This window comes from Vicugna pacos, chromosome 18 (assembly GCF_048564905.1).
Source record: "Vicugna pacos chromosome 18, VicPac4, whole genome shotgun sequence".
In the NCBI taxonomy this organism is placed as follows: Eukaryota; Metazoa; Chordata; class Mammalia; order Artiodactyla; family Camelidae; genus Vicugna; species Vicugna pacos.
Window position 1 is genome coordinate 14,328,836 of NC_133004.1, and position 26,839 is coordinate 14,355,674.

At 50.3% G+C, this 26,839-nt stretch overlaps 1 protein-coding gene across 1 annotated transcript in view; it reads left to right on the top strand.

The window, feature by feature from the left end:
* The first annotated feature begins 7,943 nt into the window (after window positions 1–7,943).
* The window catches only part of EMP2 (epithelial membrane protein 2), a 35,235-nt gene continuing 16,339 nt past the window's right edge, over window positions 7,944–26,839 (top strand). Inside the window, exon 1 of the mRNA XM_072942219.1 lies at window positions 7,944–8,101. The gene's annotated coding sequence lies outside the window, so the exon portion shown is untranslated. The remainder of the gene's footprint in view (window positions 8,102–26,839) is intronic.

Below are 26,839 nucleotides of genomic sequence, written 5' to 3' on the forward strand. Positions count from 1 at the left end.
TTGTCCGTGAACTCACCATCAAAGCACAGCTCATACAGAAGCTGCCCAATGACACTTGCTCAAGTACCTAAGTTGTTCCAATTGGTCCCCGAGTCTTTAGGAATCACCCCCAGCTCTTCAGAAAGCACCTGCACCCTCGGACACTCCAGTGGACCAGCCAAGCCCTTCACACTGGCCCAAGAGAAGTTGCCATTACACGTGACCTCCAGACCCTTCAGACCTCTGTATAATGTTATTTCCCTTATGCAGCTCCCTGAAGGGACTTCTGAGCCTCCTTTGGGTTATTCATCATTCTAAAGGATGAATAGAATCTTGGATTCCAAGTCACTGTCATGTCTTACCTCCTAATTTCTCTGCCTGAGCCCCCTCTGGCCCTCCCAACCTTCTTCACACAACAGTCAATCAGGCCCTGTTGCTACTTCATTGCTCCATCACTTCTGGAGTGAAGTCGCCAACCTATCTTAGCCCAACCGTCTTCCCTACCCTCATCCTCATGCTCCCCTTTCCAACCACACTGGCTTCTTTCAGACCCTCTTGTCCACCATGTTCCCACCCACAGGGCCTTTGAATGTGCTGTTTCTGCCTTTCCCTTTTGCCAAGCCAACTCCTACTTATCCTTCAGCACTTCCCCCTCAAAGAAGCCCTCCATGATGTCTCTACCTGGGTCAGATTCCCTCACTGAAGGCTCAAAGAACACTGGTTTCCTTGTCCTTCATAGCATAGTTGTCACATTTGGTTGAGTAATTAATTAAATTCATTAATTTGTTACAGTTGGGGTGCTTGTGCACCCCTGTTTCCCTGGAACAGTTCTTATTTAAGATTATTGTCCCACTGCAATTATTAATAGCACCCCTTTCACTTAAAAGTGTCTTACTGTGGGTGATAAATTATATGGCGAGGGCCCATCCCACCAGACTGTAAGCTTATGAGGACACTGCTCATCTTTGTATTCCCAGCACCTGGCTCCAGAGAACCAAGCAGATCCCACATGGCTATTTGGGACCTATCCTTGAACATGACATAGCATCACTTCCCCCCTTTTACATTGGTTACTGGACACTAGTTGATGAGCCCAAACTCTCAATGAGCTGAGTGTCAAAGAATTTGCAGATATATCTTAAGACCACCACACATCCTCAAAGACTTGAATTTCATTCATTGATTCATCCATCAAATATTTATTGATTCCAACGCTCCTGCCTCTAATGTAGTTTGGGCAAAAGAGTTCCTAGCTGAGAGACAAGGGGGTCAAATCTATAGCCTACAGACTATCCAGCAAGCCATATGCCTGGCTTGGGATTGTGTCTGCTCGGAAGAAGGGGCGTTTTTTTTTTCTTTGCATGAAGGTGCCATCTTTATACCAAGCTCTATGTGCTGAAAGGACATCTTTTTCTAAATCATCTGTTTGGAAGGGGCATTTCCCCCACTAATTTTCATAAAGGCATCGTAAAGACTAGCAGAAACCCCGACTGATCATGTGCTACATGTCAGACATGGATGAAAAAGCCATGGGAAAGATAGAGGGGGCCTCTGCTCTTAGGGAGGCTGTGTTCTACTGGGGAGTGAAGACAGTGAATGAGAAAGCACAGAAATAAAGAATTAACAAATACAATTACAGATCGTAAACAGCCTGATGGGAGAAAAGCCTCTCCTCTGAGCATCTCCTCTTGCTGGTTGCTGGAGGCAGAGGCCAGAGTCTGGAGGCCAAGGCTCTCTTATCCAGAGCTACCACCTCTCAGGGGATGTCACGCAGGGGAGCAAACAGAGATGGGCTGTGTCCAGAAGGATTATAATCCCATATAAGGAGGAAATTCCAGACTGTTCAGGTGTAAGGACTTTAAGATCAAGAGTCTCATTTGCCCGGAATGGTTCAAATACCTTCTTGCACAGAGGCATAGAATGCACAGGAATTTCTAAGTCTCCTCCTGCCCTGTCATTCTTTGAATTTTGATGTGGGATCATGAGGGTGTGTGTGTGTGTGTGTGTGTGTGTGTGTGTGTGTGTGTCTTCCACTGGAAACAGAAGGCCTCTTTATTTCCCTATTACAGCAAGATTCATAAGGTTTTATGAGTCTGGCCTGAGTCCTGAGGCTGGGGTTCCTTGGCTGAGAGTCGCTTGGTTGGGGATGCTTCCGTGGTCTTAGAGCCTAAGAGACAACCTGCGCACACAAACATATCCAGGAGTCTTAGAAAGCAAAGCAAAATCAAACCTGTATTGGGGTCAAGCAAGATAATGAGTAGAACTGGCCAGAGTTGGTTAGGAAGTTCCAGAGGGCAGAAGTTCTTTGACAAGTTTGTTCACTGCTGTCTCAACTTGTGTCTGGCACACGGGGCAGTCACACCAAGTATACTTTAAATGGATGATTGGAAAAATATTATTTCCCTGAGCAATTGTTTGGCAGAAAGGAAGGAAGGAAAAGATTTTTTTTTGAAAAATTAAAGATATTCAGAAAAGTACAAAGGATGCTCTCATGGACTGAAGGAATATTTATGATTGTGCTTAAGATCCCAGGAAAATAAGAACACACCCTGAGACACTATTAACAATGGGAAATTTTTTCTTCTCCTTCCCCTTCTCAGTGCCAAACTGTACTTGGTCTTTTCAGAAGATGGGTCAAGAAAACTGGCCTCTATTCACCTTGTGTGCTGGGAGACACCTGGGGACTTTCTTCTGCGACTTGCCAAGAACATCCCGTAGGACTCCTGGCCTCTAGACATTTGGGTGGTAATGACATTGGAGGTGGGAGCAAATTCCCCTGCTTCCTGTTACTCTTTCTGACTGTATTTCGGGGAAATCCAAATCTGGGAGTGCTCTGAAGCTCTGTCCCTGTGGTGCCAAAAATCCTGGTGCAAACTGGGAACCCTAGTCAAACAACCAGATGTTTGGAGTCTCAATGCCAAACATTCCTATAATGGGGAAAACCCACACTCAGCCCTCAGGTTCTGCTCACAGCACATCTGTGTTCATTACACAGGGTTGGGGGGGGACATGAAAGCCCCAAAGATCATGGTTACGGGCTGCATCTCCGGAGGCTTGGAAATTCTGTGGCCGTTGTCTTTGGTGATCAGTCAGAAGTCAAATGGACAATATTTGTGTTGTGAATTCTTCTTGCCCCGGCAGGACATTTTATGGCAGAGAGAAGTGGTAGGACCCAGAGCTCTCAGCTTTACATGGGAGGACACCAGGGCCTGTTCCCCTGCTGGGAACCATTGTCTCCACCGCACCCCCAACCTTGTCTGTGGAGGTGGGCGACAAGGGAGGAGATGGTCTCAAGAGAGCGTATTTCTCAGATCCCACTGTGGGAATTCAGATTCTTTGACCCTCTACACAGCAGGCACCAGCGGCTTTCCCAGATGTCTCTCTATGGCGAGCTGGGCAGCCAGCTGAGCACCGTCTAGAAGTGCTGATGGCAGGAACTGTGGTTTGGAGGATCCTACTGCATATCTGGAGGAGCAGCCAAGAGAAAATGTTGCTTGTGAGGACTTTGGATATGCTGGCTATATCCCTACATCCAGCAGCATTCAGAGTGTAAGCCAATCTCAAAGATTGCTTTGGACCGAGAGCGATGAAGTGACTTGCCAAGAAAACATGGCTAGTGGGAGATTTTTTTTTTTTCGCTGCTTGGCTTCATGACTTGCTTTGCCAGTGAAATGTGAGCATGCAGAAGGTTTTAATAGCCAGTGGGTGGTTTACCATCTTATCTTCCCAATTCTCTGAGACCAGCAACGGTCCATGGAGAGGCTGCTCCACCTGCCTGCATCCCAAAGATGAAAGGGACACATGGTCAAAATCAACCCACGATGGACATATATCATGCGCAAGGTGTATCCATTCTTGTGTTGTAAGCCACAGCGATTGTGGGATTGAGGGACCACGCCATAACCTAGCCTATCCTAACTGATACAAGGTCTACAATAGAACCCAGCCCCTCAACCCACAAATCTAGCAGCTTAAAGCAACACACATTTAACTCACAATGTGTGTGGGTCAGGAATCTGGGTTTGGCTTAATGGGGTTCTTTGCCTCAGGGCCTCCCACAAAGCTTCCATCGTGGTAATGACCACAGCTCTGGTCTCATCTGAAGGCTCAACTGAGGAAGGATCTACTTCCAAGATCACATGGTTGTTGGCAACATTCTGGTCCTTGGGGGCTGTTGGACGGAAGGCCTCAGTACCTGGCTGGCTGTCGGCCAGAACTTCCTTTGGTTCTTTGCCATGTGAGTCTCTCTAACATGATAGCTTATTTTATGAAGTCATGCAAGCCTAGAGGGCAATGGAATGTGCTGAGACAGAAGTCACAGTTTTTATAACCTAACCATGGAAGTGACATCCCATCATTTTTTCATTTTATTCTAGTCATTAGAAGTCATTATGTCCCACCCACTCTCAAGGGGAGGGGAGTACACAAAGGTGCAAACACCAGGAGGCAGATCACATGGGGTCATCTTATCTACCAGTTTGTTTTCAAAGGAAATGGTTATTGAATGGATGTTAGGGAAACTTCTGACATCTGTGAAACTGGCCCACTAACCAAAAGCAGGTTTCGATGGTTGAATCACATTCATATTTGATCCATTCCCATCATGACTTTATGCATTTAGATCACATTTTCTTTTAGAGGTCCATCCTTTTTGACCAGAGCCCACATATTCTTCTCTATCCCCTCTTCTGCTACAACTCCAAGCTCTCTCGGGCTGTCTTAAGCCTGGGGACCAGGTTTGCCCCCAGGCATGCACACTCCAAGTCATTCCTTCTGAGAACAGAAAAGAGTCAACATGAACAGGTCATAAGAAAGTGGCAGAACCTTAAAATGTTCAAGCCAGAAAGAACACACAAGAGATCACTGAGTTCTTAATTACCTTCCCTTTCCAACCCTGAACCAACTTCCCAGCCTTCTCCATGGCCTTCCATGCCTTCAAGCACCTTCCTTACAGTCCTCTCTCTCCCCATATGAGAAAATCCTTTTATCCGCCAGCTACAGGTGTGAAATAGACAACCAGGATGCCTCAATGACAGGCAACAATAGACATCGTTTCTCATTCATGTGTCTGCAGCCTGGCTGGAGCAGCTCCGCGTCCCAGATGGAAGCTCTGCACATCATGGAGGGAAGCTCTGCTCTCTGTGTCTTTCATTTTTCTGGGGCCGAGGGGCTATGGGAGGTATATTCTGCTTATGCTAATGAGAAAAGCACAAGAGGGCAAGCCCTACTGCCCAAGCACATTCCCAGCCTTAGCATGTGTCACACGCACTAATATTTCATTGGGTAAAACCAGTCACATGGCTTAGCTCAACGCCAAGGGGGCCAGTGTGCTCTCCTGGCCATGAGACCACAGCTGCGGTGTGGATATACACTATTCTATAGCGGGGTGAAGAACTGGGACTCGGAACGCAATCAAACACACTCACATCATGTTGAGGTTTCAAACTTATTACTGAAACACCAGGAGTGTTTTATTACTGAAACAGTTATTACTGAAAAACCAGGCAGGTTTCTGCCTCCATCTCCCTGGAGAGATAAGTGTGTATTTATAGAGAGGAAACCAAGGGGTGTAAGTAGCAGGTGAATTGCACAGGTAGGTGGGGCTCTGAAGAAGGTTTGGAAACAAGTGAGAGAGGCAATCCGTTCCTTTCTCTGGGTCCTAGAGAGGCATCTTGATGTCGGGCCAGGTTCTTCCCAGTGTGAGGCACACCCCACCAGCAGGCACATGGGAGGTGATTTTAGGTGGTACAGGGAGGCGGCCTCGCTCAGCCTTGAATCATGGAATGAGAACGTAATTCCTTTTTCCAGTGATCTTGCAATAGTTCTGATTACAAGAAGGAGAAAGTCTTCTGTGCTAGTGTGTCTCTGACACCTCGTACCCTTGCTGACCTTACTTTTTAAAACAATCTAAACCCTAGGTTCATGGACTTTCTCAAGCAATAGTCTCTGGCTAGAAGGTACTAACACTGTTTTCCCTGCATAGTGTTTACATTTGTAAGTTTGTCCTCTGTTTTTGGTGGTTGGCATTGGTTTCCTGTTTACCATGATGATACAGGGCTTCCTTTTGAAAAATAAATATAGTTAAATAAACAGAGTTGATTTAAAGAAAAACATTAAGTGAACACTAGTTCAGGTGGCCTGTAACTATGGCAGAAGTCATGGCTTGACCCTGGCTGGCATTTTGTAAATAGCAGTATAATGGGAAGAGGAGAGTGGGGTTGCTACAGTCGGTCTGGGTTCAAATCCATGCTCCAACACTCAACACTCATACAGGGCCTTTGGACAAGTTACTTAGGTAGCTTCTCTGAGCCCTAGTTTCTTCGTGGGCTGTAGTGTTACACTGATGGTAATGTTTGCAAAACAACTGTCATAGAGTGAGGGCTCAGCAAAGGGCAGAAATCCACCTGCTCCAGCCTCTACCTGAACTGTCCATTCTGGGAGAGCCTTTTGGGTTTTCTCTGTCCTCCCGGTGGCCATGACATAAGCAGGTATCATTGTCCCTGCTAGTGGGTGGGCCCTGCATGGTCCTCCTCTGAAGCAGCCAGAACACACTTCCCACCCCTTTTATGCGGGGCTTTAGTTCAAATGAACATCGTCTTGCTCCCTCTCCAGCCCTACAAAGAATCTCTTCCTTGAGAGATGAAAGTCTTGATTCACCATAGAATTTCAGAATTAAAAGAGCAGTGACAGACAGGTCAGACACCGGTCCAGCTGGGGAACCTCAAGACTTGGGGCATGGAGTGGTCCTTTGGAAGGGGCCTCAAATCTCTGAAGGATCTCTAATTTAGACCCAAGGAGGCTCTTCCCTTGCAGAGCCCCCCAACAGGACTGAAAAAACACTGGCATCAGAAAATGCATGCATGGTGTCCCAGCCAGACCAGTTACTACGCAACAAGTTAGCGTTTCTGAAAAGGCTTTCTAATTCCTTTGTTATTGGCACAGGTCCATTGCCTTATATTTTGCGGTGTGTGCAAATAATATGTCAAATTAAAAGCTTAAAAATATACTGTAATATGTTGCGGCCCTGTTTTGGAACTTCTTCACTTCTTCAATACAGTAAATCCTATCCCCCGCCCAGCCTGCACCCCCACAGACAGGGCTCCCGCCTCTCTACCCTTTTCCTCCATCCCGCCAGAGCCTCCAGGGCACATTAGCCCTCTCAGTTTCCAGATGGAGAAACTGAGACTGGAGAGATAGACAGTTCCCTGTCTTTTGACGCCATTTGCAGGGACAATAAACCCCAGGACTATGGGTTCAAAAGATACGAGTGGTGGTTTGTGTGAGGGTATGTGTGTGTGAGGGGGCATGGAATGGGCGGACTCTGGAGGAGTCCTAAGACCAAGTTCCAGGTTGCCCTGCCACCTCTCAGGAAGGCAGGGGATTCTATGTCAGATTAAAACAAACAAACAAACAAACAAACAAACAAACACACCAAAAAACCAAGAGCTAAGATTAATTGAGTACTAACGCTGGCCAGACACTGCCCATGTACGACACTTTCAGGTCCACAATCACCCAAGAAAAGCGGTCCTAATGAGACTCCCATTTCCAGAAGGGGAAACTGAGGCAGGAAAGATTAAGAAGATCACTAAGGTAAGAAAAGTGCCAGGGAAGGGGTTCTAAAGCAGGCAGCTGGATTCTAGAACCTTCGTCCTCAAGCCTTATCCAAAAGGGACGAGAAGAACAGGGGGAAAGACTAGGAGGGGAGGAAGTGGAGCTGGAAACCTGTACGGGCTGGCACAGCGGAGAGAGCCTTCCCGCTCTGCGGAAGCTCGGACTTCTCCGCTCTTTCCCCCCACCCCGAACTGCGTGCGCTCCTGGCTCCGAACTAAATTTGGCCAGAGTCGTGCAGGGAGGCGGGGGCACTTCCCAGGCTCCGGTCTTTCTCTCCAGTGTCCCCCCACCCGCCTCCTGCAGCCCCTCCCACTCCGCTCTTGGGGCTCCTGACATCACGCCCCGGGAGGCGGGATCCGGGAAGGAGGGGGGACGTGGAGAGGAGGCTCGGCGCCACCGAGAGGGAGGAGAAGGGAGGGCGCGCAGTCCCAGCCCAGAGCTTCAAAACAGCCCGGCGGCCTCACCTCGCGCCCCAGCCCCCGTCGGTCGGTCCAGCCGCCAGCGCCCGGTGAGTCGGGGTCGCGCTGCTCGGGAGCCGCGGGCAGGTCGGGGGGCTCCGGGCAGAGGGGCGCGAGCCTCCTCTCCACGTCCCCCCTCCTGCACGTACCGGACCCAGGGAGGTCCCGGCACTCGGTGGGGGGCAGGGAGGGGCCGAGGCCCATCCATGCCGAAACCCCACTGTTCCTCGGCCAGATTGTGAGGGCGCAGTGTTCCTGCCTGCGCCGAGCTGGCTTGGGACCCCGAATTCCACCTCCCCACCCCCGGACTGCTTCCTTCGCCTTTTGCGCCGAGGCGGGCGGGAAAAGTTTGGGGAGGAGTCAGGGCGACTCCCCTTGCCCCCGCCAGCTCCACTCCCGGAGCTCTCGGAGTCCGGGACAGCCCCCTCGCTCGCCGCAGGAAGGTCCCCGGCGCCGTGGCGCGCGGCTCCCCGCCTCACAGAGCGCGCGGGACCGGCGGCGCCCACACTGGGTCAGTGGGTCCCGTCTCGACTCCGGCGGCGGCTCCCTTGCGCCCCCCAGCGGCGAGGGGCAACTGCCCTGGGCCTGGGGCGACAGAGGAGCTGGAGGCGCTGCTTGGATCATTACTGTACCCTCTCCACACTGGCTGGGCTTGGGGGCTTTTGACGGCCCCACCCATGGGTCCCGAGGAAAGGGAGCCTAGAGCTCGTGTACAGAAGGACACTCTTCCCAAATCCAGGGTCCTAAGTACACTCCAGGGAGGCCCTAATTTGGGGCTGATATAGGAACCTCATAAATGGGGCCTAGTCGGGGGCACCTGAACCCGACGGAGACCCCCACAGAGCAAATCCCTCCCTCCAAGCCACAGAACCCACCTCTTACTTGGAACAAGATTGACAGCCAAGTTCCGGGTTTGCCCTGTCCCAGGCTCCAAAGATGTGTATGAGGGGTGAGGTGTGATGAACTTTTAACTTAGCTGGGCCTAAAAAGCAGAAACCAGCCTAAAAAGTGGCAGGCTGAGTGAGGAGTGAAGAAAGGGGCGTGGAGAGGGTCTTAAGAAGCCGGTAACCCAAATTTTGCGTGATTTCACTGATGTGAGGCACCTGGAATAAGCAAATTCATACTGTTGGAAAGTAGCACAGAGGTTCCCTGGGCTGGGGGAGCAGGATGGGGAGTTATTGTTCTATGGGCTCGGAGCTATTATTGGGGAGGATGAAAACATTTGGGGTGTAGATGGTGATGATGGTTGCACGACATCGTAAATGTTTTTAATGCCACTGAATCCTACACTTACAAGTGGTCAAAATGGCCACTTTATGTTATGTATATTTCACCACAATTAAGCAAAAGGAGTCTCCAGCCACCTCGGTGCTTGTCTGAATCAGTTAGAAATCCCAGAGGCCACTCATGGTTGCTGGCCACCTCTCCCTGGAATTTGGCCTCAGTCTAGGGAAGTGGGAGGAGGATGAGGAAGGGACTGGAGCCGGGTTTCCCCAGGAATCTGGAAGGGACAAGGAAGGGAGCCGAAGCTGCTGGAGCCTCTGCAGGGTGCTCCTGGAAGCACCCCACTGTGCCATGGCTGCCCCCACTCCCAGGCAGCAGGTGGGGAAAGCCAGGCCAGAGACCTGAAGTCAGTTTCTCAAGGTCCCTGAGCGAGTAAGTGCCACAAGCCAGACTTTGAGCCTCCATCTGCTGCTACCCCCCAAACCGCGCGCCCTCTGCTTTACCACCTGGAGATGCCCTGGTGGGCTTTGGGGAGTTGAGGGGGGAGACCCTTCTGGGGAAATCAGGGCCCAGATGCCCACGGGGGCCTTGGCAGATGCCAAGCCCATAGCAGAGGGAAGGGCGTGGGGGTGGCGGGAAGGTGCAGAACCTGTTTTCCCACTGAGGGTTTTCGAATCAGCCCATCCGCCCCTGCCGGGAACTGGGGAGTGGGAGGCAGAGAGCAGGCCACAGAGCCGGTAGCCACCTCTGTCCCTTCAGTGGGGAACCTGAGGTTCACTCGAAATCTGGGGACAGGTGTTTGCCTTGGAAGCCACTGAGGTGGCTGGTGGGGTGGATGGGGGCAGGGCCAGTCCGGGAGGGGAGGCTCGGGGCTGACCCTGCACTGTCCCACCCAGAGGGGACCTGCTGAGCCCTCTTCTGGCTTCGTGGCCCCAGGTTAAGGCACAGCTCATGAGGGACTGAGGGGTCGGTGGCATCTAATTGTAAATACAGGCCACAACCATCCTGTCCTTCCCGTTGTCACTCCCCTACACACACGAGTAATTTCTAAGGCCCTTTGTTTCTGGAATGGGAGTGAATGTTTCACCTGGATTTCCTTCCTCTGCCTTGTGCAAAATATCTGCAGGGCAGAAGCTAACACCACGCACCTGCGCCCACAGACTCTCACTATTCCAGCAACAGGTGATTCGCAGGGAAGCTCACCTGCCCAACGTTTCATCCCAGGCTCAGGCTGACTCCCCTGCCCTCTGTGGCCTTCCTGGTTGACTGGGACACAGCCGAGGCCGGCTCTTTGTCATAGTAAACTCCGCCAGACGTGACCAGGAAGGGAAGTCTGTCGAGACAAAAATATAAGAATGCCTTTCCAGGCCAGATGGGGTGGCGGTGGATTGCTGGTTGCTTGGCAGGATTTGTTTGGGAGGCAGGAGTCCAGCCACCCTCGTTGTGGGGGGAGTAGATAATTGTGTGTGTGTTTGTGTTGCAACGTGGGGCCGCTGCCCAGCTCTGGGGACAAATGGGGTGTCTGACACAGGCTTCAGGGGCTAACTCAGGGCGGGGCTGGGCTCTCCAGCCACGGGGAGCTCCGGAGCGGAGGTGATCTGAGCCATCCCCCAAAGGTAGGGTGCGGTCCCAGGCATTGGGACCGGGGAGCAGAGCCCTTCTAGAAGAGTCAGTTAAAGGTCGGCGACAGGACACCAGTGCAGGAGGATGGGCTCCGGCTTACTGAGCTTAGGCGATTGGCAGCAGCAGCTGGAATGGGGAACGAGGGCAGCTGGCACTGTAGACAGAACTGGAGACCTGACTCTTGGATTTTAGCTTCATCTTGTCCAGGGAAGGATGGGGTAGTGGTGGGGTGGTGGAAGAGGAGGCTCCCCTCTTCACCCCAGGACTGATGGAGTTGGCTCCCTGCAGGAGCTAGCCAAAGCGCAGTTCTGGCCGGACCGACTCATGGCGAGAATTGTCTGGTGCATCTGGCTCTTGTTAGGGACAGGCCGAGGGGGAAGTCTAAAAATATCAGAGGCAGAGCTGCCACCCAGCGAGAGCGCCGGCCTGGTAACCCGACCCCGGTGGTGGCGGTGGCGGTGTTGATGACGACAGCGGTAGCCTTGCTCTGCTCCCAAGTCACTTGGACCCTTCCAGGCAGCCAAGCCTCGGGCCGAGGCCAGGAGGGGTGAGAGCTCTCTGCGTTCAAGGCTTCTGTGGGCAGGATTGGAGAATTCCAGGGCCATAAACGCTTCAGAAAGTCCCAGTTTGACAGCTAGGGATGCTCAGAGAGGTCTGAGCAAGGTCACCCAGCAAGTTGTTGGCAGTACCTGGACTAGATCTGAGTCTGGGGACTCACTGCTGAGGAGCTTGGTGGCTGAGCATGGTCCGTGGGCTTCTAGGCCAGGTCCCCAGGGTCAGGGACCCTTATGGCACGTGTCATCCATCTGGGATGCTGAGTTTCCATGCTCGCATGCTGATTGAAGAAAGGTGGGCAGGGAGCCATACTCAGGCAGTGGGTCACTTCCCATTAGCATCAGGTCGCTACTGGCCACAGCTGTTGGGCTCTGGGAATGTCGTCCATCCTGGGGCAGGAAGTAGGGAGCAGGGGGCCGGAGGAGAACCATCTTTCTATCCGAAGACGCTGTTGATATGTTCACACGTGTGTGTAGTGTGTTCACACTGTTGGTTTGTTCACACGTTCAGCACTGGAGATATGAGGAATTGTTGACCTGAATAATTGAATTCCCAGGGCTCTCTCCTTCCCTGGGAGGCTGGGCTTCTGTTGATCTAAAAGAGGACTGAGTGTGAAGAGACTGCCCAGCTTCCTGCCCTCTGGATGACATCGGCTTTTAGAAGCTTCCTAGCACTCCTGGGTCTAGAGCTGAGGGAGCGGTCACCTGGATGCTATCTGGCATCAAGATTGTTCTCAGAAATTTGGATGTGAAATGCCTACCGCCCTGCAGGACGCAGAGATGGACAAGTTAAGTCCCTCAGTGCAAACTGCTTGTAGCCTAAGATCAAGTGTGTTTGCCCAATAGAGGAACGGCTTTGAAGATTTCTCTTTCTGATGCTTCTGATCATAAACTTCTCTGGAGAGCTGTCTTTCCTTAAAACAAAATTAGTGAAAAAAATTTTTTTTGCAGTGAATAAGTATGCTCCAAAGTTGTCTCATTGATCTTATTCTGATGAATGTTTCCCAAAGGACGTTCTCACTGGTGGTGACCGAGATCATTTTAAAAAGGTCTACAGCTGATGGAAAGGATAGGGCTCAAGTGGTAGAGCACGGGGTCTTGGGTTCAATCCCCAGCACTGCCTCTAAAAACAAACAAACAAACAAACCTTCAAAAGAAAAACTTTAAAAAAAAAGTCCACAGCTGAACATGAAACAAAAAGAGTAATTACGCCTTTTTCTCCGTTGGTATTTGAAAATAAATAAGTAAACAGCACACAAACTCAGTTTCACAGTGACTCCTGTGTAGGGTGAAACTGAAGTTGATGTTTTATACTTGAAAGCAGTTTTTAAACAATGGAAGAATGTGATTGATGAGCACAGGTGATCCTTGGGTTTGACAAAAATCTCAGCCTGGGAATGACTGTCTTTTAAAGATGGCGTAACTGAGGCTGGGGTGTTCATCCTTTCGACAACATGATTAATCCTGAAATCTCTATGAGCTCCCCACCCGGGCTCCTCTTCTGCAAGGAGGCCCTGATGTTCAGCTCCAGCCTTAAACTGCCAGTTGGCTCCCAGGGGAACCTCCCCATCTTTGATGAGGGTCATCGTGCTGCCCAGATGACCTTGGGCGGTTGTTCTGGGGATCCTGGGCGTCAATATATTGATGTACATGGAAGTGGCTTGAGTTGTTTGTGGTTTGCTTGAACCAAAGGAAAGCCGAGGGAGGGGCTGGCTTGCCCACTTTCGTCCTGATGGGTGTTATTGTGCAACTCTGTGCAGTGAGCTGTGTAGGCAAAGGGGGATCCCTTCCTTCAAAGGAGGCTACAGTCCAGCAAAGAGGGTGATGAGTCCAAGGATGTATGCATCAGGACCGGGGTCATGAGATGGGGTTTCAGGGAAGCCTGTGTGGTGGGGTGCAAGGGTATCCTTAAGGCTATAGGACTGGAGATGGGCTTAGAAGAGTCCCTAGAATTTTTCCGAGCAGCAGTGGTTCCAGGTATGCAGAAGGGAACATCGAGAGAAAAGGCAGAGGTTGCAAGCAAAAGCCCTGCTTGAGAAGCAGGGAGTGTCCAGTTTGCCTGCCGTGCAGGTCGCAGGAGGGGAGGGCAGGGCTGGGATATAGAGCTGGGAGGGCAGAGGTGAAGGGGCTTCCCTCCACATCCCGATGACCCTGGCTAGGATGTCAGGTTCACACAGCAATGATGGAACGAAAAAGAGAGAGAGAAAGGAAAAAAGTGGAAGTAACCTAGAAGCAACCTAAGTATCCATCAATCATGCTATGGAGTATTTTATGGAGACATTAAAAAGAACGATGTTCAAGGTGGGTGGGAGCGGGCAAAATAGGTGAAGGGGATTAAGAGGTAGGAGCCACCAGCTGTACAATAAAAAAGCCATGAGGTTGTAAGATACTGAACTTACCACAGTGATCGTTTCCTGATGCGCACAAACGTCAGATCACTATGTTGTGCACCTAAAACTAACATACCGTACCTCAACTGTATTTTCAATTAAATGCCAATATAGAAGGATCTCTAAGACATTGTTGAATTTTAAAAAAGAGAAAGTAGCAAAACAAAATGTGGAAAAATAGGCTATTTATATAAAAACAAACAAGACCTGTATTTCCCATGACCTTGTATGTGTTATGTAGACACACGAAAAGGGTTTGGAAGGACATGTCAGAATCAATTAGTGTGGCTGCCCACGGGGAGAGGGAGAGAAGGGAGTGGGCAAAGGGACTCCAGTCTTGTCTGCAATGGAGAGAATATCTTCTCGGGTATGGGTGTACCTGAAGTTCCATAATAATGAAAGAGTCTTCCCTGAATCGGGTAAGCAGTGTGAGTTTTGCAGGTTTTGGAGTGGGGAGCTTTAGGAGATGGGGGACATGGTGGAGGCACGGTGAATGGAGTCTAGGTGGGGGCTGTGCAGTAATCCAGGAAAAAGTTCATAGGGATTTAACTCAGGAGGTGCCATCCAGCCCCCGTGGAACATTCCCCTTGGACCATCCCTTCGAGGATGTTCTGTGGGTGTGGTGGGTTTCCTGCCTGGGTGCTATGAACAGTGATTTGGAGAGGGGGCAATGTGAGTACATTCAGGGTGTGTCAATAGGGCCATTATGCATATATCCAGAGAAAACTCTAATTCGAAAAGACACATGCACTCCAGTGTTCACAGCAACACTGTTTACAACAGCTAAGACATGGAAGCGACCTAAATGTCCACTGACAGATGACTGGATAGAGACTGTGGTGTACTCATACAATGGAATACTTACTCAGTGATAAAAAAGAATAAAATAATGCCATTTGCAGCAATATGGATGGTTCTGGAGTTGGTCATTCTAAATAAAGGAAGTCAGAAAGAGAAAGAAAAATGCCATATGATATCACTCATATGTGGAATCTAAAAAAAAGAAAGAAAGATACAAGAGGACAGTAATGAACTCATCTACAAAACAGAAACAGACTTAGACACAGTAAACAATTTTATGGTTACTGGGGGAAAGGGGATGGGAAGGGATACATTTGGGAGTTTGAGATTTGCAAATGATAATCACTATATATAAAAATAGATAAAAACAAATTTCTTCTGTACAGCACAGATATTCAATATCTCGTAATAACCTTTAATGGAAAAGAATATGAAAACGAATATATGTATATATATTATGCTGTACTCCAGAAACTGACACATTGTAACTGACTGTACCTCAACTTAAAAAAATTAATTAATTAAAAAAAAAAAAAAAACCAGCCATCTGCATCCTCTTGAAACAATCCCAGTCCTTTGGGCCAAGAAACTTCCTTTGCTGCAGATGTGCTGGTGGGTGTCTTGGACGCCAGCATTCTCGCTCTAGAGTCAGCCATCTCAGCCCTGAGGGTCCTGGACCACACGAGGGTCCTTTTCCCTCCATAGCCAGGACACAGCGGATAGAACTCATGTCAACGCCCTACCCCCTGCAGGTCAAAGCCGGCTTGATTCCCTGGTTTCAGGTGTGTGTGGATGGAAGGAAGGCGTTCTACCCTGTCTAAACCGTCCGCACCATCATCACTTCCGTTACTTCTGCTGGGCTTTGTTTAAGGGAGGCGGGGGCTCCTGGTGCAGGGACCCAGTCCGCTGAGCTCACCAGGGTACCTCCAGCCTCCAGCGCAGAACCAAGTGTGCAGTAGGTGCTCCATCAGCATCTCAGCTGTGTGAGTCGCTGCGAGAGGGCTTCCTCCTGGAGTCCCTGGCTTCCTGTTTCTCAGCAGACCCCAGGGAGCAGTCGCAGACGGGAGGCCCCCACGCCTTGGAGAGAGGAGCCAGCGGGAGGCTGCGGGGGGGGGTGGGGAGGGGAGGGAAAGGGAGGGAAGGAGGGAGGGAGGGCTTGAGGCAGCTGCCCCCTCCCCCGCCTGCACTTGGCTCTGCCCGGAGCAGCATCAGTCCCAACATCCCTTTATGTCACTGTGGCACGGGGTCATGTTCTTCTAGGCTGGAACCTGAAACAGGCTTAAACGTTGGCACACCCAGAGTGTGGTCTCCACACACACAGGCATTTGGACGTGACTTCTACGGCGCAGAGGCAAGGTTAAAAACAGTTAACATGCTCGTATTTATTTTAAAGTGTATTAGTAAAAACGTCAGTCGCTTGGCAAGTGATACTGATTTCCCATTTATGGTATAACACACGCTTAAGAGTTAATCTAGTTGAGCTAATGTGTTTTAAAGACAGTTATGGGCAGTGAATAGTACGGGTGGTACCCAGACGGGGCAGAAGTGATAAGGGTGATGCTGTTGACCCCGTGAGTGCCCCACACCCAGCTGCGGTGTGTACTGGCTGCTTAAGACACACAGCTTCCCTTTCTCCTGGGAATTTCGCGAAGCCCCTCACCTGGAGATGCCTGGGAAGTTGTGCTCCCCATAACCCTGGCTTGTGGCCCCAGGTGGGTCCCAGAACTGGCCTGAGCCCACCTCCCCCGCCACACCCTCTCCCGTGTCTGTCTCCGGTGCTTTTTCTGCAGTTTCCCGCAGGGGATGATGAGCCTTGGAATAGTCCTGCTCCTGCACTCCAAGGAGAATGCTTAGAGCGCGAGATTCCCCAGGGAGAGGGGGATGCTCAGCCTTCGTCACAGGTGAGCTCCTCTCACTGGAGACTCTCCTGGTCACCACCCCCTCACTGCTCCGGGGCTTCCTGCTGAGGCCTGAGTGGAGGAGGAGAGCTCCTGAAGGTCACCATCCCTCACACCACCGTGTGCCAGGCACTGTGCTGTGCCCCGGGGACACAGCAGTGACCAGACAGGCATAAGTCCCTGCAGGACCTTTCAGTCTAGAGGGAAGAGACAGAAAAAAAGAAGGGTCTGGAGATCAAAAAGAAAATAGCAGATGATGCTGAGTCAGTCGAAGAAAATCAAACAGGGTCACTTGGATTGGATGGTCTGGGAAGGCTTCTCTGAAGGGGGCGCTTTGGAATTGAGGCTGAGTGAAGAGAAGGAGCCAGTCACCCCCAGATCTAAGAACTTTCCAGACAGGAAACGGCTTATGACTTATGCAAACATCCTGGTGCCCTGGGTGGGGGTGGGGAGAAGGAAGGGCACTGCTTGGGGTAAAGACACATCCCAGAGGTTCTCTGTGAGGATCAGGACTGAGTGGACCGTGTGCTCATGTCCTCGTGTAGTGCCCACTGGATGCTCAGGACAGATGGCTGGAAATGGGGTCCCGTGCTCCCCGCCTCTTGGGGTATCCTGGGAAGTGAGGGGCTGGCTCAGTCCCAGCCCGGGGGAGGCTGGTCAGTAGTGGATGTGGGATGGTCTCCTCTGTGCCCCGTGGTGGGTGGGGCGGGACTTCTGGCTCAGACCAGCTCCAGGCCCAGCTTCCTGAGACCTGGTCTCTAGCCTCCTTCCCACCTCAGGGGTCACAGTGCTCCTAAGGGCCCTTGTAGTGTCAGACCCAGGGTGGTGGAGGCACTGAAACACCAGCTCCCAGTGAACTCAGAGCTCCCTCATTTTATTTTTAAAAGCCTCTTTCTTAATGAGTTTTTTCAAGTGTACAATTCAGTGTATTGGCGTATATCCACAGATAAGTGCAACCAGCACTGCGGTCAGTTTTGGAACGTTTCATCATGGCGAAAAGAAACCCCGTACCCTTTAGCTATCAGCCTCCTATTTTCCCATCCCCCTCAGCCCTGAGTAACCGCGAATCTGCTTTCTGTCTCTATAGATTTGCCTATTCTGGACATTTCATATAAATGGAATCATAGACTGTGTGATCTTTTGGGTCTGGTTTCTTCCACTTGGAATAATGTCTTCAGGGTCCAGCCATTTTGCAGCGTCTATCTGTGCTTCACTCCTTTTTATGGCCTGATACTACTCTCCTGGGTGGATCTAACCCATTCATGAGGTGATGGACATTTGGGTGGTTTCCACCTGTGACTGTTGTGCACAGTGCTGCTCTAAACACTCGTGCCCGCGAAGTTCCTGTTGGATGTGTGTTTTCATCTCTCTTGGGTAGAGACTCAGGAGTAGAATTTCTGGGTCCTGTGATAACTCTGTGTTTAGTCATTTGAGGACCAGCCGGACTGTTTTCCAAAGCAGCTGCTTCATTTTACGTTTCCACGAGCCGTGGATGAGGGCTCTGGTTTCTCAACTTTCCCAGGTTTTAATTCAGTGCCCAGTCTGGTCCTTGTGTCTGGCTCCTAAGAAGATTCCAGTAGTGGAATTCCTCTGGGTCTCGAGCAGGTTGCTGGGGACCAGGGCTCCTGGGTCTGAGCAAGGCCCCTCCCGAGGTTCTGGGACAGGCTGAGAGGGCTTGGGGATGGAGGGAAGGGATGAAGGGCACCTGCTCCACGGTTCCCTGGATGAGGACCACTTAAGAGAGAATTGGAGTCAGGGGAAGACAGAGCCCTCTGTAAGGCTGTTTTCCTGCACGATGCTGGAGTGTTTTAGGTGGTTCTGGATACAACATTAAATGACATTAAATTGCTCAGTGAGAAAGTGGTTCCCTTTGCAAGTGTCTTTCCGTTCTTCTGATTCCATCATGAGGACGACACATCTGACTCTAATTTTCCTTCTTTAACCAGACAGAGCAGGTCTTCACTTAGCCCCTGGTGGGCAACAGCATGGAACCAGAATTTGTGAACTTTGCTGGGGGTGCCTATTAATTTTCATCTTCAATCTCTGTGGCAGGTCATGCTGATTTTCCATTTCCAAGGAACCAGAAGATTTCTTTTTGAAGTACATGTATTTCTGTTAAAGAGTGGGTTTATTTAGAGACAAATATGAAGTCACATCTCACAGTGGTCCTCAGGAAGGTGGTCAGCCAACAACTGAAGTTCAGAAAACCTCTTCCCATGTTTAGGGCCCAACAATCCGGTGCTGTGTCGGAAAGTGGTGAGATCTCCAGTCCCGGGGCTGGTACAAATGGAAACTGGTTGCTATAAAAAAATAATCCAGGCAAAGGCTGTGGGGAGGGGCGGCTCTGCATGATCACACAGCGCCTCTCAGCTGAGACTGCATGAGTCTGCGATTCTCATTGTGTCGGATCAGTTTCCCGATTCCACGGCTGGACAGTGTCATAAGCGGCAGACGCGACATCGTCAGAGATGCCCCAGCTGGAAGGGCAGGAGGTTTAGGGGGGCTGCCTTCCTTTCCACTGGGGCAACCTCACAGCCCCCCGGGGCATGCTGGTGGGAAGGTGTTACAGTGTGATTCCAAGTTTATGGGGAAGACTCCCCAGCTGGCCCTGCATCTGCCTGGTCTTGAGTGTTTAACAGCGGGCATCCCTTCCTGGTGGTGCAGACCCCTAGCTAAAGGGCGTGGCCTGCCAGCTCTCGGGTTAGTGAGTCCGTATGGGCTGGATACCCCAATGGAGAGATGCTGTATTAGGCAGGGTTGTCTAAGAAACAAAACCAATAGGATGGATATGTGTGTGTGTGTGTGTGTGAGAGAGAGAGAGAGAGAGACAGACAGACAGACACACACACACACAATTATTTATTGTAAGGAATTGGCCCATGCAATTATGAAGGATATCAGGTCCAAAACCAGCAGGGTAGGCTGACAGGGCTGGGGACCCGGGGAAGAGGTATGTTGCAGTTCAGGTTTGAGGACCGCTCGGGGGAAATCAGTGTTTTGTTCTATTTGGGCCTTCAACTCACTGGCTGAGGCCCACCCACGTTATGAAGGGCAATCTGCTTTCCTCAAAGCCTGCTGATTTCAGTGTTAATCTCATCCAAAACATCCACACAGATACCCCAGCCAAATGTTCATGGGAAATGGATGATCACGGATGCTTTATTAGGTGGACCAGACACACAACATGAAGTAAGATAGAATACCTTTTAAATCACTGCCTTTTAAATTCCCTTCCAACCCTCCAAGGAGAAAAGCTCATTTTTGTGCTAATCTGTCTTTCATAAAACTTCCCAGACACGTGTGACATCCTGCTTCAGCAAAGAGAGAGAGAGCTGGCCTTGGACTCAGTCTTCTGCAGCAACAGCTTTTAGCTGGGATTGAATAACATTGTTCTGGTTTCATTGTATTCCTGTTTTCCAGCACCCTCTATTTATGGCAGGCAACTGCTAACTTTCCATTTCAGCTGTGATACAAGGTTTCCTTTTATAAAGATGTAAGTTTAAAAAGTGAATAGGCTCCTAGTGACCCTGCTGGTACACAGATATTCCCGAGATTCTGCACGTGGTGCAGGAATGACTGATTCTGGGAAACACTGACGCGAGCACAGTGAGGACGGTGCCTGAACTATCCCCTCACCGTCCACACGCCCTGAGCTGCCTGGTGTCTGTTTGTGCTTCTCCCCTGGAGACAGCTGGCTGGCTTATTTCCACTTGGTGACTGCCACCCGAGAGTAGGGGCAGTGGACGAGGGGAGAATGTAGGCCCTGTGGGGAGGGGAAAGGTTTAAGGGTGGCAGTTCTAAGAAAGTCCTTGACCATGATGCTGGCCTTGATTGTTGCACATACATAGCACTTGTTTTGTGCCAGATGCTGTTCTAAGCACTTTCGCTCTGTTAACTCCCGGTGGTGCTAGGAGGTAGGCATACCGTTGACATCCCCATTGTACAGATGAGGAAACTGAGGCACTGAGTTGTTAGGCTGCAAGGCTGCAGTCCAGCCTGGTTCTGTCTGTGCTCCTCTGTGTTTTGCGCGTATTACTTCCTGCTTGTCTCCTCCCCTTGATCCCCTTCGTGTGTTAACCTCATGGAGGTGAAGGCCTGGCTTCCTGGTTCCGGGGCTCCTTGGGTCTGGCTGAGTTATAGGTATTGAGTCCCAGCCCCTAACTTGCTGGCAAAATTCATCCACAGAAATGACAGTTTAGGAAAGAATGAGAAGGCTGTTAGAGTGAGCGCCACTGATCTCCTGGGGATAACTTGGAAGTCACTAATACCAGGTGCTCTGGAAAGGAAAGACCATGCCTAGCCTAACGGCTGTGAGGACGGCAAACACCCTGAGCCTGACACCTGCCTCACCCCAGCCACCTAATCCAAATCCACCTCCGCCCCAGGCTGACAGGTTGTGCGCCTGCAGGTACCAGTCTTCTTTGGGCTAAGGTGTGGGTTTGCTGGGTGGCATAATTACAGACAGCTCCTTGGATGACAGCAGCCAACAGGGAGCTCTTTAATCGACGGGGTCAGACAGAAGTCATTGGCAAAGTGGTGGTTATTAGCTCTTCTGCAGAAGCTGTGCAAACCAACAGACATTCAGCCTATGTTTGCTGAGTAACCTTGGGCACTGGGGATGAGTAAGACATGGTTTCTGTCCTTGGGGAACTCTGAATCTAACAACACAGTTTCCCCTGTATCAGTTAGCTCTTGCTGTGTAATGAACAATCCCGAAATGCATAGGCACATCTTGTTTTATTGCCCTTTGCTTGGCTTATGCTTTGCAGATATTGCAGTTTTTCTTTTTATGAATTAAAGTTTGTGATCACTCTGCCTTGAGCAAGTCTATCAGTGCCATTTTTCCAACAGCATTTGCTCACTTTATGTCTCTGTGTCCCAATTTGGTAATTCTCACAATATTTAAAACCTTTCATTATTATTCTACTTGTTATATGACCTGTGATCTTTGATGCTCCTGCTATGACTTGTTGAAGGCTTCAGATGATGGTTAGCAATTTTTATAATAAAGTATTTTAAAATGAAGTTATGTTTTTAAGCCATAATGCTATTGCACACTTAATAAACTACAGTGTAGTGTAAACATAAGTTTTCTTTTCTTAATTTTATTTTTTATTGAAGTGTGGTTGATTTACAATGTTAGTTTCAGGTGTTCAGCAAAGCAATTTAGTTATCCATATATATACATATCTATATAAATGTATTTTCAGATTCTTTGTCATGATAGCTTATTACAAGAAATTGAATATAGTTCCCTGTGCTATACAGTAGGTCTTTGTTGTTTACCTATTTAACCATAACTTTTCTATGCACTGGGAAGCCAAAAAATCCGTGCAGCTCACTTTATGGTGATATTCGTTTTATTGTGGTGGACTAGAAGGGAGCCTGTGGTATCTCCGAGGCTGTAATGGCTTAAAAGAGAAAACATTTATTTATTTAGTTCATGATCCTGCAGGTGCGCCACATGGGCTGGGCTCAACTGGGCTCTCTCACGTGTCTGTGGCCAACTTGTGGGTCAGCTGGGGGCTGGCTGGTCTCGGGTGGCCTTTGCTGGAAAAGCTCACCTGCGCCCTGTGTAGTCTCTTACTGTCCAATAGGCCAGGCTGGGCTCATTCATGGGGTCGCTGAGCAGACAGGGAGCGGAATTGCACGAGGCCTCCTGAGGTCCGGGCTCAGAATTGGCACATTGGTGCTTTTACTGCCTTCTCTTGATAAAAGAAATCACAAGGACAGCCAGGTTCAGTGGGTGGGGAAATAGATTCCACCTCTTAAGAGGAGGATTAAGTTTGCTGATATTGTGTTAAAACCTTTTGCACGTATGAACATGAGAAATATTGGTCTGTATTTTTCCTGTCCTGGAATATCTTGCCTGGTTTGGGGATCAGGGTAATGCAGGCCTCACAGAATGTGTTGGGAGATATTCCCCCATCTTCGATTTGCTGGAAGAGTACATGTAGGGCTGATATTGTCCTTCCTTAAATGTTTGGCAGATTTCATTGGCGATGCCGTCTGGGCCTGGAGGTTTCTCTTTGGGAAGCGACTCCAGAGCCTTGATAAATATTTCTTCCTGCTTTTATTGCGAAACTGGAAGGGAGAGTCTGGCTCTATTTCTTGACTTCTTAGTGCTTTAGCCCCTTAAAATCTGGCTCCTTCCTTCCTTCGTCCAGCGCATCTATTGAGCACCATCTAAAAACTAGGCACCGTTCTAAGTGCTGAGAATACCGACCTGCAGAAACACGCCACAGGGGAGGTAGTTACCGCCCAAGTGAACAACTGTAATGTTAATATTGGCCCGTTAGAGGTGCTGCTTCGAGAAAAATAAAAAAGGGCTTTAGTTTATGTCACTAAAATTGTTATTACCAAGTTTGCCAATGAGCTAATTTTCCATCCTGATGCCTTTTTTTTCTACTCTGTCCTCTCTTGGCTTTGGGGTCACACCGTCCCCTCCTCTCTCCCAGCCCTTTCTCCCTGGGCGGTATTTCATAGTTACTAGTGGCTTCCTCTCCCATGCACACACCGCATGACATGGGGATTTCTGTTCCCGGCTCCTGTTTTCTCCAGGGTGACAGTGCCGCCCCTATTTCCAGCTGCTCGGATGCATTGCCACCTCTGGGAACCAGACGTCTCTAACACCGCATGAACTGCCTCCCTCATCCTTCAAGTGTGCGCCTCCTGCTCCAAGCCATGCACATTAGTGGAACCGACACCCACTGTGGGCCCCCAGAATCCTTTGTCCGGCCCCCCGCCCATCACCAGGTCCCATCGATTCTGCTTTCAGGGAGTCTCTGTCTCTCCCTTCTATCCTTTTCCCAATTTTTATCTTCATCTGGACCCTCTCTGTTTCTCACCAGGGATGCTCTGACAGCTTCCCCCAGCTCGCCGCCTTCTCATCCCTCCTGACAGTGGAGAGTTTTTCTTCTAGAGGCAGATCTTACTCCTTTCCCGCTTCGGAGCCTCCCCCATCTCCCTGCTGCCTCCAGGAGAACACCCAAACTTCCAAGCCCCATCAAGCTTCTCAGCCGGCACGGAGTTCTGGCTCAGCTCCAGGCCCTGCTCAGCTCACACCCTGCTCACACTTGTCATGCTTCTGTGCCTCGGAGCGTCCCTCTCCCTCTGCCTGCAACATCCTGTCCCCATGGCTCTGCCTGGCAAACCGCCCATCCGCTGCTACCCGGCCTGGATGTCACTTCCTCCGTGCAGCCTCTGACGCTGCCCACACCCCAGCATGGGGCTCATCACACCTTCCTTTGCGTTCTCACAGCACACATGTCATCAGGTCATGTTTATTTATTTATACGCCCTGTTCTTTCCATACCTGACAGCTCCCCAGGGGACTGGAGCTTGCCTTACTCACCCATGTGTCACCGGGGCCTGGTACATGGGGGCCTAAACGAATGCTCATTGCCTGAATAACCACTTCCTTTTATTTATTTTTGTAATGGAGGCACTAGGGATAGAACCCAGGACCTTGTGCATGCTGAGCACATGCTCTACCACTGAGCTATTACCCACCCCCTCATAATTGCTTCATTTGAAAACAATGAGTGAGAGCTAGTAAGCTGAAAGCTGGGGTTTGCTAACTGGGTGATGTGGACAAATCTGTCACTTTGACTTCTCGCCTGCAGAGTGAGTCCTAGTCTTTGCCCATCCTTACAACAGGGCGGTTCCCTCACTGACAGGTGTTCACCCTGCATGCAGTGAGGGGAGGTGCTTTCCACTTGGAGGACTTGTGGGTGACTTTGTGCTCTTCCCCTGTCCCCAGTGTGCTTCCCAAAGTGTGTCCCACTTTATGGGTCCCTGACTAATGACATATAGCGATGGCCAGCATCCAAATCCACACATGGCCCCAGGACTTTGAACCGATCTCCTGATCAGGTCATGAGATAACAGGATCACAAAAGGGAAAAGAAATTCAGATTTAATGTGGGCAATATGGTGGTTTCTCTGATGCCAGATGGTCTGAGTTCAAAATCCCAGCTCTAGCCTTTACTAGCTGTGTGATCTTAGGGAATTTGCTTAACCTCTCTGAGTCTCATTTTCTTTATTTATAAAATGAGGCTAATTATAACACCTACATCATAGTGTTTTTGTAAGGAATGAATAAATTAATACATGTAATGAGCTTAGAACAGTGCCTGGCACATTCCAGGCAATAAGTGCTGGCTATCATCATTGTGGGTGTAATGGCTGTTATTATTCCTATGGCCTGAAAGGCTCAGGCCTGCACAGGCAGAATCACCCTCAGCAGCTTCTGCCCTGGAGCACTGCCCAATCCCAGAGTCCTGCCTGTTGCCATTTCTGGACAGAGCCAAGCACTGGCTTTGTGCCCAGAAGCCCCAGCCACAGCGAGCGCGAAGCTGGGCCGCCCAAGGCGAAGGGGCTTCCGCCAGCCCCAGGGCATCTTGGACGCCTGGCCATTCCGGGCTGGCTGGTGTCCAGATACTAGGGCAGGAGGCTGAGCTGACCTCTGCTTTCCTGAAAACAGGCCACAGCCACTGTCCCCTCTGAGTGCTGTGGGCGGTGAGGGGGGTGGTGGTGCTGGGTTCCAGCCAGCCTGGGGGAGAACCACCAGCTCCAGAGTGGGCCTTGGATTCCCGCGTGGCCTGAGTGACGGCTTACCAGTTGGCCTCCCCCAGGGCTCCGTGCCCAGAGCCTCCCTGGCCCCCTGAGCCGGACCTCTGGGTGGAGCACTCCCGGGTGGGGGGATCCAGCCCCAGCTTCCGGACGCCAAACATCTCAGGCCTGTTTTGGAAGGCTCCACACCTCACGATTGTCCTTTTGCTTACAATTCCGGGAAAAGGCTCCAACTCCGCTGAGAACGGGCCGTGGTTTAAATTGTAGGAAGAGCTCTCGAGGGTGAGAATAGAACCGAGTGGGCCGAGTGGTCATCTTCACAGCGTGTTCTCTCCTTGCGGGAAGCCGCTGGCTCCCTCGCTCGCTCCCCTGCGCGGAGCGGGGCGTGTGCCAAAGCAGCTGCCTGGTCACAGCAGCCCGCAGGGGCTGGGGCACCCTGCGGCGGGGGGTTGTGGTTTTATGAAGGGAAGATGAGGGGGGGACCCCCACACTGCCCGTGGGCAGGTCCTGTGGCCTCCTCTTAACCTGTAAGACCCTCTGGTGACGTCCCACCATCAACGACAGACCGCGTGTTGCTTCTCGGGGAGGGAGGACCAGTGAGTCAGCAGCAGGACTTTTCCACACCCAGTGAGAGCTAGACGGGCAGTGCACACACACACACACACACACACACACACACAGTCTCTTCAAACAAACATTGGACCAAGGTAGAGCAGGACAGAACCTCAACTTAGGAGGCAGTGGGGAGATGCCTGTCCCTGTTTGTTATCTGAGGTCTAGATGGGCATTTCTGAGGGTACCATCCCTTACCTCAAACCATCAGCCTTTCTTTTTCTTTTTCTTGTTTTTTTTTTTTAACCATCAGCTTTTAGAACTTGAAATTCACTGAACCACAAATGCTCCATTCTGTGTGCAGAATTTCCATAGCCCCACCTGCATCTCCCAGGGCCTCGCACCCTCCTCCGCACCCCTCCTCACTCCTGTTCTGATGCCCAGAGGATGCTGGCTCCTGCTCAGTGGAGCCCATTTGCTGCTTCTCCTATTCCAGCTACTGATTCTTTCTCCTTTAAAATATATATATAAAATATATATAAAAATAAAACCTTAGGTTTGACTATCCTGTGTTCTATAGTATTTTCTATTATTATTTTTATGGGTATTTTAGAGAATGGGGAGTATTTTGGCCTTCAGTCTGAAAATATTATCACCATGGTGCACTAAATCAAGGTGGGGGAGTCCAGATGCTGTACCGTGCAAAGTCTTGCTGAGTTTCTGGGTGGGAAGGGGGCGCACTGAAATAAATTTAGAAAACAGAACTGAGTCTATTCTACTGTGTCTGAATAAATCCTTTTAGTGATTGAGGAAAAACTCTGTCCAAAGTCCAAACCAATCTCAGAGTAGATCAATAAAGGCAACACAGGGCTCAGTGGGCCAGGGAGCTAATAGGATTAAAAATGCAAGAAACTCTATTTTTAGTACAAATGAAGACTAAAGCGTAGTTTTTAATCAAGCTGTCTCTTAATTAGCCCAATCACATCTCAACTTCAGCTAATGGCCCGGGCAGAGAGACGCTGCCTTCCCTAATCCCCACTGCCTGGTGCAAAGCTTGAGGGAAATCCAGCCAAAGGTGAAGGAGACAAAGATGACTTGATGCAGCCTGCGCACTCTCACCTGAGTTTAACTAGGCCACCATGTGATTTTCGTTAGGCCCTGAGCATGGGAGC